At 43.1% G+C, this 12,438-nt stretch overlaps 1 protein-coding gene across 1 annotated transcript in view; it reads left to right on the top strand.

Moving 5' to 3' along the window:
* TMEM163 (transmembrane protein 163) overlaps positions 1 to 12,438 on the top strand; it is an 884,981-nt gene that overhangs the window by 652,029 nt on the left and 220,514 nt on the right. The window lies entirely within an intron of this gene.

The following is a 12,438-nucleotide window of genomic DNA, read 5'->3' as shown; positions in this document are numbered from 1 at the left end:
AGACAAAATGTGTATAACACAACAAACTTTACCGTATTAAGTAAAGTGTTGGACTTAATGTAAATGTAGTATTCCCACTCCAAAATCAACCAGATTGGGAAAATGTCAGACTTCAAGGGGTTCATATTTAGTATTCCCACTCCAAATCACACTGATGAAACTGTTGGCCAGATTTACTATTCTCCCTCCCAAAGTAGAAACTTGGGGGAAATTGTTGGATTTTAGGGAGGTTCATATCTACTATTCTCCCTCCAAAATTAACCAATTGGGGGAAAGTGTTGGAATTAAGGGGAGTTCAGATTTTCTGTTCCCAATCCAAACGTACCACATTAAGGAAATTGTTAGACTCTTGGGGTTGTCCAGATTTACTATTACCACTCTCAACATAACCACACTGGGGAAAGAGTTGGAATTTGTGGGGATTCTAATTTACTATTCACACTCCAAACCTACCTACATTGGGGAAACTGTTGGACTTTGAGAGGATTGGAATTTACTATTCCTACTCCAAACCTAACCACATTGGGAAACATGTTGGACTTTGAAACGTTAAAGGTTATTATACCTACTTCAAACATAACCATATTGACGAAAGCGTCACATTTTGGGCACATCGGATTCACTATTCCAGCTCCTAACTTAACTTAATTGGAAACATATTGGACTTTATTATTCACACTCAAAACATAGTCATATTGGGGAAGTGGTAGACATCGGAGGCGCAGATGTACTATCCCTACTCCATAATTAACCACATTGGTGAAAGTGTTTGACTTCAGGGGGCTGGCATCAAATTTACAATTGCCCCCCAAATTTAACCATGGGATATTCAACTATAACATTCCCACTCTAAACTGCTTAAAAACGTTAAGGAAAATGCTGTACTTTTAATTTAAATAATAAACTAATACCTCAAATGTATAGAGTATATTACATTAAATAAATTAAGAAATAAAGAAGGGAAAAAATTATTTTGAGATAACTACCAGAACATTGAAAAATTATAATTATTTATTATACACATCAAATCAATACGTATAGTACATGTAAAAAACAACATATTTAAAAAGCATGATTATTAGAGTATGAAATAATACCATCAATTTTAAACTTCCATGGTAAAAATACAAAAACACATTAATTTAAAACCAGTACAGTTGTTAGAATCCATTAAATTCTAAATCTACAGATGCCTCATTTCCACTGAACCATGTCAAGAGTAAATAAACATAACCAGTGGACAGACCCTGATCACAAGCAGATCATTAAAGAAAAAGCATTCCCTCAATACATATTGAAATGACCTTGGAAATACTCTGGAGATACTCATGTCCAGGGCTCCATATCTTTTCTGGTCATGTGCCGATAATTAGTGTTCTCTGATTATGTCAAGATAGATTTCTTCTGCTACTTATGTTCTGATTGTGTGTTCTTCAGTTATTCTCATGTTCTGATTGTGTGGTCTTCAATTATTCTCATGTTCTAATTGTGTGGTCTTCGATTATTCTGATGTTCAGATGTGTGGTCTTTGATTATTGTCATGTTTTGATTGTGTTGTCTTTGATTAGTCTCATTTTCTGATTGAGTGGTCTTCGGTTATTCTCATGTTCTAATTGTATGGTCTTCAATCAATCAATCATTCAATCAAACATAATACTTGTAAAGCATGACTAGTCACCCGCTAGGGTCTCAAGGTGCTGGGGGTGTGAGGGCAATAAGTGAGAGGTCATCGAAGAAAGGAGGGGATCAGGTGAAGAGCAAAGTTTTGAGGTCCTTTCGGTTATTCGAATCGTTCTGATTGTGTTGTCTTTGGTTATATTGGCCGGATCACATTGGCTTGAAAGGAAATTTTTAGTTAGACCATTGGTTAGTTTTTCATTTCTGAGCATGTGAGAATGAAATGTTGTATTTCACAAGCTATTCAGTTATATTTACATCCACCTTTACCATGCCACAATAAAGACAAGCAGCCAACAAAATTTGTCATCAGTGAACATGTGGTGATTCGTGTGCATAAGATCACCTATTAAGTGCTTTAATCGCCACTGATTCATGCATGTAAACAGGTCAAACACAGTAATCACAAAAGGATGCCTCAAGAAAGAAAATGCTCACAGTACAGAAAAAAGTCATCTGTAAATTTAGGGCTCCTTAGGTGTCATGAAGCCTGCTGATGCAGGTGACAGACTGTCTTTGTCACCTACAGGGCAAATGTTAACACTACCAAGTTTTCTTCCTCTTTTCAACAGAATCACACCACGTATTGGTATGAACTGCAGCACCTTCTTCTCTCTGTTAAGGGTCCAAGAGTAACAATTGTAACATTTTCTGAATATTGCCACTCTGCCGGCAGTGATTACAAATGCAGTTACCATGTAGCAGTATAGCCAAAGTCTCTGGAATCCCATTAATTTCTGTTGAAGACGGAATCGGTGTTGCAGCTTGCAAGGGGTCTGTGTGGAGTGAGTCTGATTATTTGACAAGATGTTGGTATTTTCTCTTACTACCTTAAGTCAGAAGAAGCCGCAACCTACAGCAAGATGAGGGCAGGGTATTGCTGTAGCATTTCTCCTTTGCAAGATTATGCTTTAAAAGGAGTCAATAAATCCTTTGACCCACCAGGATGTGGAAAATAGGCATCAACCTATACAACAAATCACTGTATGACCAATGTGGCACACAACGAACTCTAGTCTGAACAAAAATTATGTGGTTTTATTACAAGCTCAAACACAAAGTCATGCAGACAATTCTCAGCATACAATTATAAAGATATAGAATCACCCAGGGTTGAACTATGCAATGGAAAAGATTCAACTGAACTAACATAAACAGAACTAAATATTCAATAAGAACAATACAAAACATCAGAAGAATCAGCTGATGTAAAAAATAAAATGTTGTTCAGTTCGTATAACCATTAAGGTAAATTAATGTCATCTAAAATCTGGCTAGCTAAGGCAAGGAAGACCCTACAGATTAGCAAATCAAGGGCTAACATGTGGGAAAAAAAGGCAAAAAGCACAAAGAGGGCAAACATAATTTGCAGAAAGGAAATCTGGGGTAACAGGTTACTAAATAAAGTGGGTAAAAAGTAAATAAAAAGAGAAGGCATCAGCATTTCAGAGCTCGGTCATGAGTCTTGTTCTTTGGGTTAGGGAAAAATCTCTGGGTCTCAGCAAAGCATTTCGAAGGGGCAAGGGTAGAGAGGACTTTACCTCTCAGAGTCCAAGGGGTTTAGCAAGAAAGCAAAGAGTGGGGAAGATCTCTTCATAAGTAAAGGGCAAGAAGACTGCTACAAAATCCAATTGCGGAACATTATATCAAAGTTCACAGTGCATGATGATTTGTCAATCTATCACTCCATATGACGGTAACATGTAAATGTCCTGTGGCAAGCAGTCACACGACACAGACTGCAACAAAGTTCATAGTGCATGATGATTTGTCAATTAATCACTCCATATGACACAAAAGATGTAAAAGTCCAGTGGCAAGGAGTCACACGACACAGATTGCAACATGTGAAACGGCTTCCATCTTTCCTCATCCATGCAAATTGAAACACATGTATGTATTGTCAGCTCCACAGTTCCTGAATGTACTGTGCTCAAGGTGAGGTTCACAAACTCTCTATGCGTAAAACAATAGAACATCTATTACCAAGCTAGCTTTCTCATGCGAACTAAGGGCTTACGAGTGTGGCGGTTCTCGGACCGCCACACTCACGGTGGCTGTCGGACTACCTCAGATGTGGTGATTCGACCGCCACATTACGAGGTTGGAGGGCAGCCCCGCCAACCTACTGCCTTCTCAGCCAAGATCTTTGATCCCGATGGGCTGATACTGGCGGCGATCGGAATCAGCTATGGCGGCACTGAAATCAGCGCTGCCCTGCTGATTACTACCTGGTTCTCCGCCAGCCTTTTCATGATGGTGAAACCCCTTGGCATGGGCAATGCAGGGGTCCCCATGCCCAGCACCCTTGCAATGCTCACTGTCTGCTGTGCAGACAGTGAGCATTGCGAGGGTGCTGATGCACCCTGCGGGCAGCAGCATTGCCCCCGGCTCGATTACGAACCGGCGACAATGTTGCTGCCACCTTTCCACTGGGTTGATGGGCAGGAGCCTTAGTTTCCACCCGTCAGCCCAGCGGGAAAGTCGTAATGGGCTCTGCAGGGAGGTAGTCAGTATGGCAGATGCTGCCCCGTCAAAAGTTTGGCAGACTTGTCATCCCGTCTGCCGAACTCGCAATCAGGCCCAAAGTCTGAAAGAAATGTTCATGTTATCAAGAATGACGAAACATTTTCTGCAAAGTCAGGAAACAGGACCTTGCAGGCCTCACTTATACTAGGCAAGACAAAAAGGCACATTTATTTATGCAATTAATACACATTTAACATTCAAAATTTGAATTCAACATTAATAAACTTTCTTAGTGTTCAACTCAACACAATTCTATGAATAAAGGGCAGAACTACAAAATGTGACTTTTACATCTAATATTTTAAACATTTCTCTTCTAAAAACCATTATCGTTTTAGTGCACACTATTAGTTATTACCATGAATTATAACATAAAGACAAATTCATTAACTAAACATGAACTTTGACTACCAACCTACAGTGATTGCACGTTAATATGGCTTTCTGTGCACTACTTTACATCAGAACTATTAGTACTTTGATTAATATAATGCATAAACCTTCATTTATAGATGATCACTGAGCCATGAAGGACAGCACTAGCATTTCTGCTACACAGTATGGTTGGTCAGTTAAAGCCAGAGAAGGTATACTAGCATGAAGCAGTGAATACGAGAAGTGTTTCTAGATCTTGGTGTATAAACATATTAACAGTCTGTACAATTTGGGTGGGAAGCTGAGGAAAAAGCAAAAGAGAATGAGAGAAAAAAATTGATTGGGTAAAGCTGAGTAGCAATACCAGAGGCAAGCTGAAAAGAGATAATAGAGTGTAAGGGTTCAGCTGTAGGGAGTAGAAGGGGCTAAAAGGCTTGAGGGGCAACAGAAAAAGAAAGATGGGTCTAGGGGAGAACAGGAACCAAGAAGTACGACTGAGACAAGGAATAGAAAGGAATTTGAAGAAATGAAAGGAGGAGAATCTCGTGGAGAAAAGGAAACGGTAAGGACTAAAGAGAATAAGGAAATAAAAAAGAGAGAAAGGAGCAAATGGGATGGGGAAAAAGAGTAAAGTACAGTAAGGGCTGATGAATAGAAAATAAAATGGAGGGATGAGGATCAGGTTATGTTTGACCTGAGCTGAAGGCATGAGCCTATCTAAGGAAGGAGAGGAGAAGAAAGATGTTGTGCTGTCCAGGGAAAGAATGATACAACACTGAGGTAATTTTTCAGACACTATGGGCTATATTTATAACAGGGGTTGCATCGTTCCTGCACTACACAATGTGGTGCATGTGCGACGTAAGCCCAAAATGCAATTCATGATGCCACGCAAGCCCACCGGGCATGGCCCTGGGTGTCTTCATAAATCTGGAGGAAGGCAAAGCACCGCAAATCGCTGAGTTGAGATGCTCTGGCCCAAGGAGGAGTTCCTTGGGTGTTGCGTGAGTGTTCCCACACAACATCCATGGATTTTGATGCATTCCCAGATGTACCTGAAGGGGTAGACCAGGGAATGCGCCAAAATGCCAGGTGAAAATAACTTCATTTCTCCTAGTTATTATCTCTTTCTCTGTGTGCTACAGCACACAGAGAAAGAGGAAATGCCTTGGGGGCCCTTACCCTGTGACGCAGCATAGTTCAGCAAGGTAACTTGCTGCTCTGTATCACAATCTTATAAATATGCCCCTAAATATAAAGTACCTGCAGCTGCAATAAACTCGTTACAAGCTCCACAGTCTCTAAAAACCACTACCATACACAAGCCAAACTACCACCATTGTCACTGTGTCCACTCACACGCAGACTTACCACAAAAAACATAGCAACAAGAATGATTAGTATGTGAACACCTGTGAAGGGTAGGAACAAGAAGGATTGTTGTGGAATTTGATATATGAGTATAGGAGTGTAGGAGCAAAGCAGTGCAACTGAAAGTAGCTGAGACTCCTCTGTATGTGTTATTCCATAAGTTCTAATTAACAGCATTGGCCTAGTTTTAGAGAGTTAAACATGTGAATCCAGTAAAAGGAGGATACCCAAAAAATAAATATTTCCTCCTTGTCTTTTGAAAATTATAAAATGCTAGAAGCTGAGATGGTCTTGCAATTTTGGGGTTTGTGGCACTGGTTCCAGAAACCCCAATTACCCAGTGAGCCACTTTGTGTGGGCGAGAGGTGGCCTCCTGTAACTTATTCAAGAGGGCTGGTGTCTCTGGGACTAATTCAAAAGACAATTTCTTACTAAAACTGCCACCATTTAACATTTTGATTGAATGACCTGCTTTTGTAGGGCATTGTGGTTTTGAGAGGGATACAAAAATCAATAGCTGTAGGTTCTTGAAGTACCTGGTGGATCAAACACATCCCTCCAGCTGATAGGATTTTTTTTTCAGATAGCCAGATTACTTAACCTAATTCAATCCTGTCAAGTTTCACCTGACCACGAAGGTCTTCTTTAAAACATAAGCATGCAATCCTGTGGAGTGTTCATCAGAAGCAATGCTTTATGTTCATCCCACTGAACTGCTCTGAGCTAGTAAAAAGTGATTTATATCTGAAAGTGAAACCCTTCAATCAGGTCTTCAACTACATATGATCTGCCCATTTCTTCTCATTGGCAAATCTCACATGAAGCCCTAGCACCTTTAACTACCAGATGTCCAAACTCCTGTAGCCCTGACTAGAAGCAGCATCCTAGGTTGGTCCAGTTTAACATTTTCTTGTTCACAAATATCAGGGTAATCATCTTGAAATCACGTAATCTTCCTTTCAGTCTAACGTTTTGAACTTGATAGTCAGGTATTAAGGTTTCCTAGTCCCAGTCCAGAACTTACTTCAGCATATTTAGGTTTTTATGCATTTTCCTTTAACTTTCAACATAATGTTTTTGTATCTCTTTCAGGGGAATATGTTATGTTTTTGCCCAGCTTGCAAAACCCTTATCTGATTTTCTCCAAATTTTACCTATTTTCTTAACGTAAACTTGGTGTGAAGCATTAATTTCTTAGCGGCATATTTACATGAAAGTGGCGCATCAGTCCCAATCTGCCACTTTTCTTGTGTTGCCCCTGCCTCACCTACCGATACCATGGTTGCACTGTATTTACAATACAGCGCACCATGGCGGTCATTAAGACAATAGCGTCAACATTTTGCGCCACTTTGTAAATATGGCACGAAAGAAAGGCCTGCTTAAGGCTGCCTTGGCCTTTATTCTTGATGGTGGTCTCTGTCTCAGCACTGCCCACTTAGTTCCTTCTACTGAGCTTCCTGGGGAAAAAGAGCAACGTACAGTTGGGACTTGATGGAAAGGTATATTCCAAGGAAAGGAATGAGATACTCCTAGGAGAGCAAACTCAACAGATGCATGGGGAGCAACAAGGTGGCACGTTGGAATCGCTTGTGGATTGCCTTAGACAAGAGAGAGTCTGCTCGCTTTTAGATTTCACATGAAAAGATGGACACTAGAACTGGGACTGGCCAACATTACCTCACTGTTCTGCTTAAACTGGTCAATAAAGCAAATTAAAAATATAGAAGCATATTATGAGGAAGCGGTCAAGATGGCGCCTGGGGCATTACTGAATCCACTCAGCTTCTGCGCTGCTTTAAGGTTGGTTTTTGAAGCATCTGAACTAAGTTAGAGGCACAGAATGACAGCAAGTGTGTAGCATAGCTGTGGGTATTTCTGAAGGCTGTGACTGTGTGCCTTGCTGCTGCATGTGGGCAGACTAGGAGCATCCCATTGTGTAGAGACAGTGAAGAAATGGAAGTAAGGAGGCATGAAGTTCAGAGCTGGGAGCAGAGCCTAGGTGCCAATGCTCGTCATTTCCTATAGAGAGATGTTTAAGTAGGAATGACTAGCAGTGTTCTTTGAGGCTGTCTTAGAAGGGTCTTTGACTCTTCATTGACACAATATAAGCAAGATAATAAGGATGTCCAACCTAAGCAGGAAAGTGTTAAAGTGCAAAGAGAAGCCAGTTTTCTCTGTTCTTAAAAGGGCAACCAACAATAGAGGTTAGGACGACTGGGGGAAAGATGATACATATGTGCATATCACTATTTCCCTCTGAAACTAGCCAGGAGGCAACTGAAAAACTTGACATTTTGCAATTCACAGTGGCAACACTGGGTAAAAGGCTCTAGATGAATGACGAGTTAGCACCTTACTGCCTCACCAAAATTAGGCTGCACTCTGACCTGTCCAGATCGTGCGAGGAATTAGCAATGATCTTTAACAACCAGAGTAACATGGAGAGAAGGTAAGAAATATTAGGAAACTCACAAAGCCACATATGTCAGTTTGATTGTGTCGAGGGGGAAAGAGAGAAATGTGACCTAAGACACTTTGGCGGTCATTACGACCCCGCTACTCTTCAGACTGCCAGTGCTGCGTTGGCTGTCGGACCGCCACCAATGTGGCGGTCCGGCAGCCACATTACGACCGTGGTGGTTGCGCCATGGTCAGATCGCCAGCATCACCAGATCACATCTTGTCGTCGGCCTAGTGGTGCTGGTGGTCCTGATCCAACAGGGCAGTGCTGCCCCAGGGATTATGAGTCCCCTCTCCGCCACCTTGTAAAGGCTGCCGGAGACCGGGTGAAGGGGGCCCCAAGGAGGCCCCTGCACTGCCCATGCACTTGGAATGGGCAGCGCAGGGGCCCCCATGGCCAGCCCCATTTTAGTTTTCACTGTCTCTTTTGCAGACAGTGAAAAGCACGACGGGTGCTGGTGCACCCTACGCACAGCAATATTGGAAACTCTGTTTCCGCCCGCTGGCCAGCAGGAAACTCCTAATAGGGGCCTCAGGAAGGGGACCGCACTGGCGGTAACCCGACCGCTGGAGTTTGGCAGGCGGCCTTTTCCACCCACCAAACTCACAATGAAGGGCTTTGTGTTGTCTTGGATTTCGAAGATACCAAGTGTTCCTGGAGAGCAATTAGAAGGAAAAGTACACACAAACCATCTTCACCTAGAGGGACTTCAGCCCCTAGAATCATCCGTATTTTAAAGGACGAGGAGGTGAAAGACATGATCACTGAGGAGGCAGGATGAAGGAAAAATAATTGGTGTCACGTTCATTAAATTCATCTTTGATGCCTCTCATGCCATTCAAATGAAAATTCCATAGTGTAAACCAATTGTTAGAAATGGCCATCTTTGGTTGGCAGTCAGGTTACCCACTGTCCAAGCATGGACCCTCACTCTAGTCAGGGTAAAAGAAAATCACCCTCAGCTAACCCCTTCTTCGCCCTTGGTAGCTTGGCATGAGCAGTAGGCTTAACTTCAGAGTGCTAGGTGTAAAGTATTAGCACCAACACACACAGTAACTTAATGAAAACACTACAAAATGACAGAACACAAGTTTAGAAAAATAGAAAATATTTATCTAAACAAAACAAGACCAAAATGACAAAAAAACACCACAGACAAGTCAAGTTATCAATTAAAAAGCAAAAAGAGTCTTCATGTAGTTTTAAACACACACTAACACTGTTAGCCTGAAAATTTACCTTGGGTGTGTCAAAAATAACCCTGCACGGGCGAGTGTGTGTCAAAAGGGGCTTGCGGTGCATCGATTTCACTCACGAGCGAGACCTTGCGTCGTTTCTCCTTTCGTCAGGTCGGGTGCGTCGTTTCTTCTCTGCAGGAGAACGATGCGTCCATCCAGTCAGCACTCTCGGGTCCGGGCAGGCCTTGCGTTGTTTTTACACGCCCAGCAGTACTTGCATCAGAAATCCAGCCGCACGATGATCCGAAAACCACACAGTGCGGGTTGCGATCTCACCAGCCTCGGTCAGCGATGCTGCGCGTCATTTCTCCAGTTCCTTGCATCAATTCTTCGTCGCGTTGCAGGTGAGCATTGATTTTCAGCCACGAAGCCGGCGGCACGTTGATTTTCCAGCCGCTGATCGGAGTTGCGTCGATCTTTTCCTCGCACGGCGTTCTGTGCGTGGATTTCTTCCTCTTATGCTGCCAGCTTCTCCTTTCAGGGTCCCAGGAACTGGATGGGCACCACAGGGCAGAGTGGGAGCGCCTAAAGAGACTCCAGGTGCTGGCAGAGAGAAGTCTTTGCTGTCCCTGAGACTTCAAACAACAGGAGGCAAGCTCTAAATCCAGCCCCGGGAGATCTTCACAAGATGGAAGGCACACAAAGATCAGTCTTTGCCCTCTTACTCTGGCAGAAGCAGCAACTGCAGGCTAGCTCCACAAAGCACAGTCACAGGCAGGGCAGCTCTTCCTCCTCAGCTCATCAGCTCTTCTCCAGGCAGAGGTTCCTCTTGGTTTCTAGAAGTGGTATAAAGTCTGTGGTTTTGGGTGCCCTTCTTATACCCATTTCTCCTTTGAAGTAGGCCTACTTCAAAGCAAAGTCTCTCTTGAATGTGAAATCCTGCCTTGCCAAGGCCAGGCCCCGGACACTCACCAGGGGGTTGGAGACTGCATTGTGTGAGGACAGGCACAGCCCTTTCAGGTGTAAGTGACCACTGCTCCCCTCCCTCCTAGCACAGATGGCTCATCAGGAAATGCAGACTACACCCGTTTTCCCTTTGTGTCACTGTGTAGTGTGAGGTGCAACCAGTCAAACTGACCCAGACAGGGAATCCACAAACAGGCAGAGTCACAGAAATGGTATAGGCAAAAAAATGCTCACCTTCTAAAAGTGGCATTTTCAATCACACAATCTCAAAATCAACTTCACTAAAAGATGTATTTTTTAATTGTGAGCTCAGAGATCCCAAACTCCACATGTCCATCCGCTCCCAAAGGGAATCTACACTTTAATCATATTGAAAAGTAGCCCCCATGTTAACCTATGAGAGGGACAGGCCTTGCAACAGTGAAAAGCGAATTTAGTAATATTTCACTGTTAGGACATATAAAACACATTACTATATGTCCTACCTTAACAATACACTGCACCCTGCCCTTGGGGCTACCTAGGGCCTAACTCAGAGGCATCTTACATGTAAGAAAAGGGAAGGTTTCGGCCTGGCAAGTGGGTACACTTGCCAAGTCGAAATTACAGTTAAAACTGCACACAGACACTGCAGTGGCAGATTTGAGACATGATTACAGAGCTACTTACGTGGGTGGCACAACCAGTGCTGCAGGCCCACTAGTAGCATTTGATTTACAGGCCCTGGGCACCTCTAGTGCACCGTACTAGGGACTTACTAATAAATCAAATATGCCAATCATGGATAAGCATACACATTTTGTAAAGGAGCACTTGCACTTTAGCACTGGTTAGCTGTGGTAAAGTGCCCAGAGTAACAAAAACAGCAAAATCAGAGTCCAGCACACATCAACAACCTGAGAAACAGAGGCAAAAGGTAAGGGAGACCACGCCAAGGATGAAAAGTCCAACACGTGTCCCCCCAGCTGAAAGTGGGGAGCAACTACCCAACTTCATGGGAGTTCTCCTTACTAAGGAGGAAGAACCCTGACAGACCATCAGCACTGGCGTGCTCTGTACCAGGACGGTGTTCCACCGTAAAGTCCATCCCCTGTAGGGAAATGGACCATCTCAACAGTTTTGGATTCTCACCCCTCATCTGCATTAACCATCTGCGGGGCCTGTGGTCGGTCTGAACTCAGAAGTTTAGAATAGTTTTATGGATTTATAGAGCGCATAGCTACCCTAGGGCATCCCAGCGCTAAAGGTACAGAAATGTTCTTGGGAGGTACAGAGGAGGACAGATTAACGACTAAAAAGAGTAGTTTTCAACTTCTTCCTAAAAAGAGATTCTGATGGTTCGTGGCTGAGTTCAGAAGGCAAGGCATTCCAGAGACGGGCAGCCTTACTGATAAAAGAGTTACCTCCCCATGATCTCTTGGCATGGGGTATATAGATCTGCCGAGTAGGTGATGATCTCAGGTATCTCGAGGGAGCGTAGATGAAGATCCGCTTTCTGAAGAAGAGTGGACCCCTGTTGTGTAGAGCTCTATGGGTGATACACATGGATTTAAAATGGATGCGCTGTTTGATCGGAAGCCAATGAAGTGCTGCAAGAGCCGGCTTGGCAGATAGGTGTCTGGGAGAGTTAGTAAGGAGTCTAGCTGCCGCATTCTGCACAATCTGCAGCTTCCTTATTACATACTCTGGGGAGCTAAAATAGAGAGAGTTCCCGTAATCCAGGCGGGAAAGAACCAGTGCCTGGACAAGAATTCTTCTGGATGAAGCCGGAAGAAGATTAAGAATCTTCCTAAGAGATCTAATAAAACCAAAACAAACAGAAGAGATTCTTTTTACTTGTAGTTCCATAGTGAGACGGAAATCGAGCACAAAACCTAG

The sequence above is a fragment of the Pleurodeles waltl genome, chromosome 3_1, assembly GCF_031143425.1.
Source record: "Pleurodeles waltl isolate 20211129_DDA chromosome 3_1, aPleWal1.hap1.20221129, whole genome shotgun sequence".
Taxonomy (NCBI): Eukaryota; Metazoa; Chordata; class Amphibia; order Caudata; family Salamandridae; genus Pleurodeles; species Pleurodeles waltl.
Note: the sequence above shows the minus strand (reverse complement) of the source record. Positions and strands in the feature narration are given on the sequence as shown.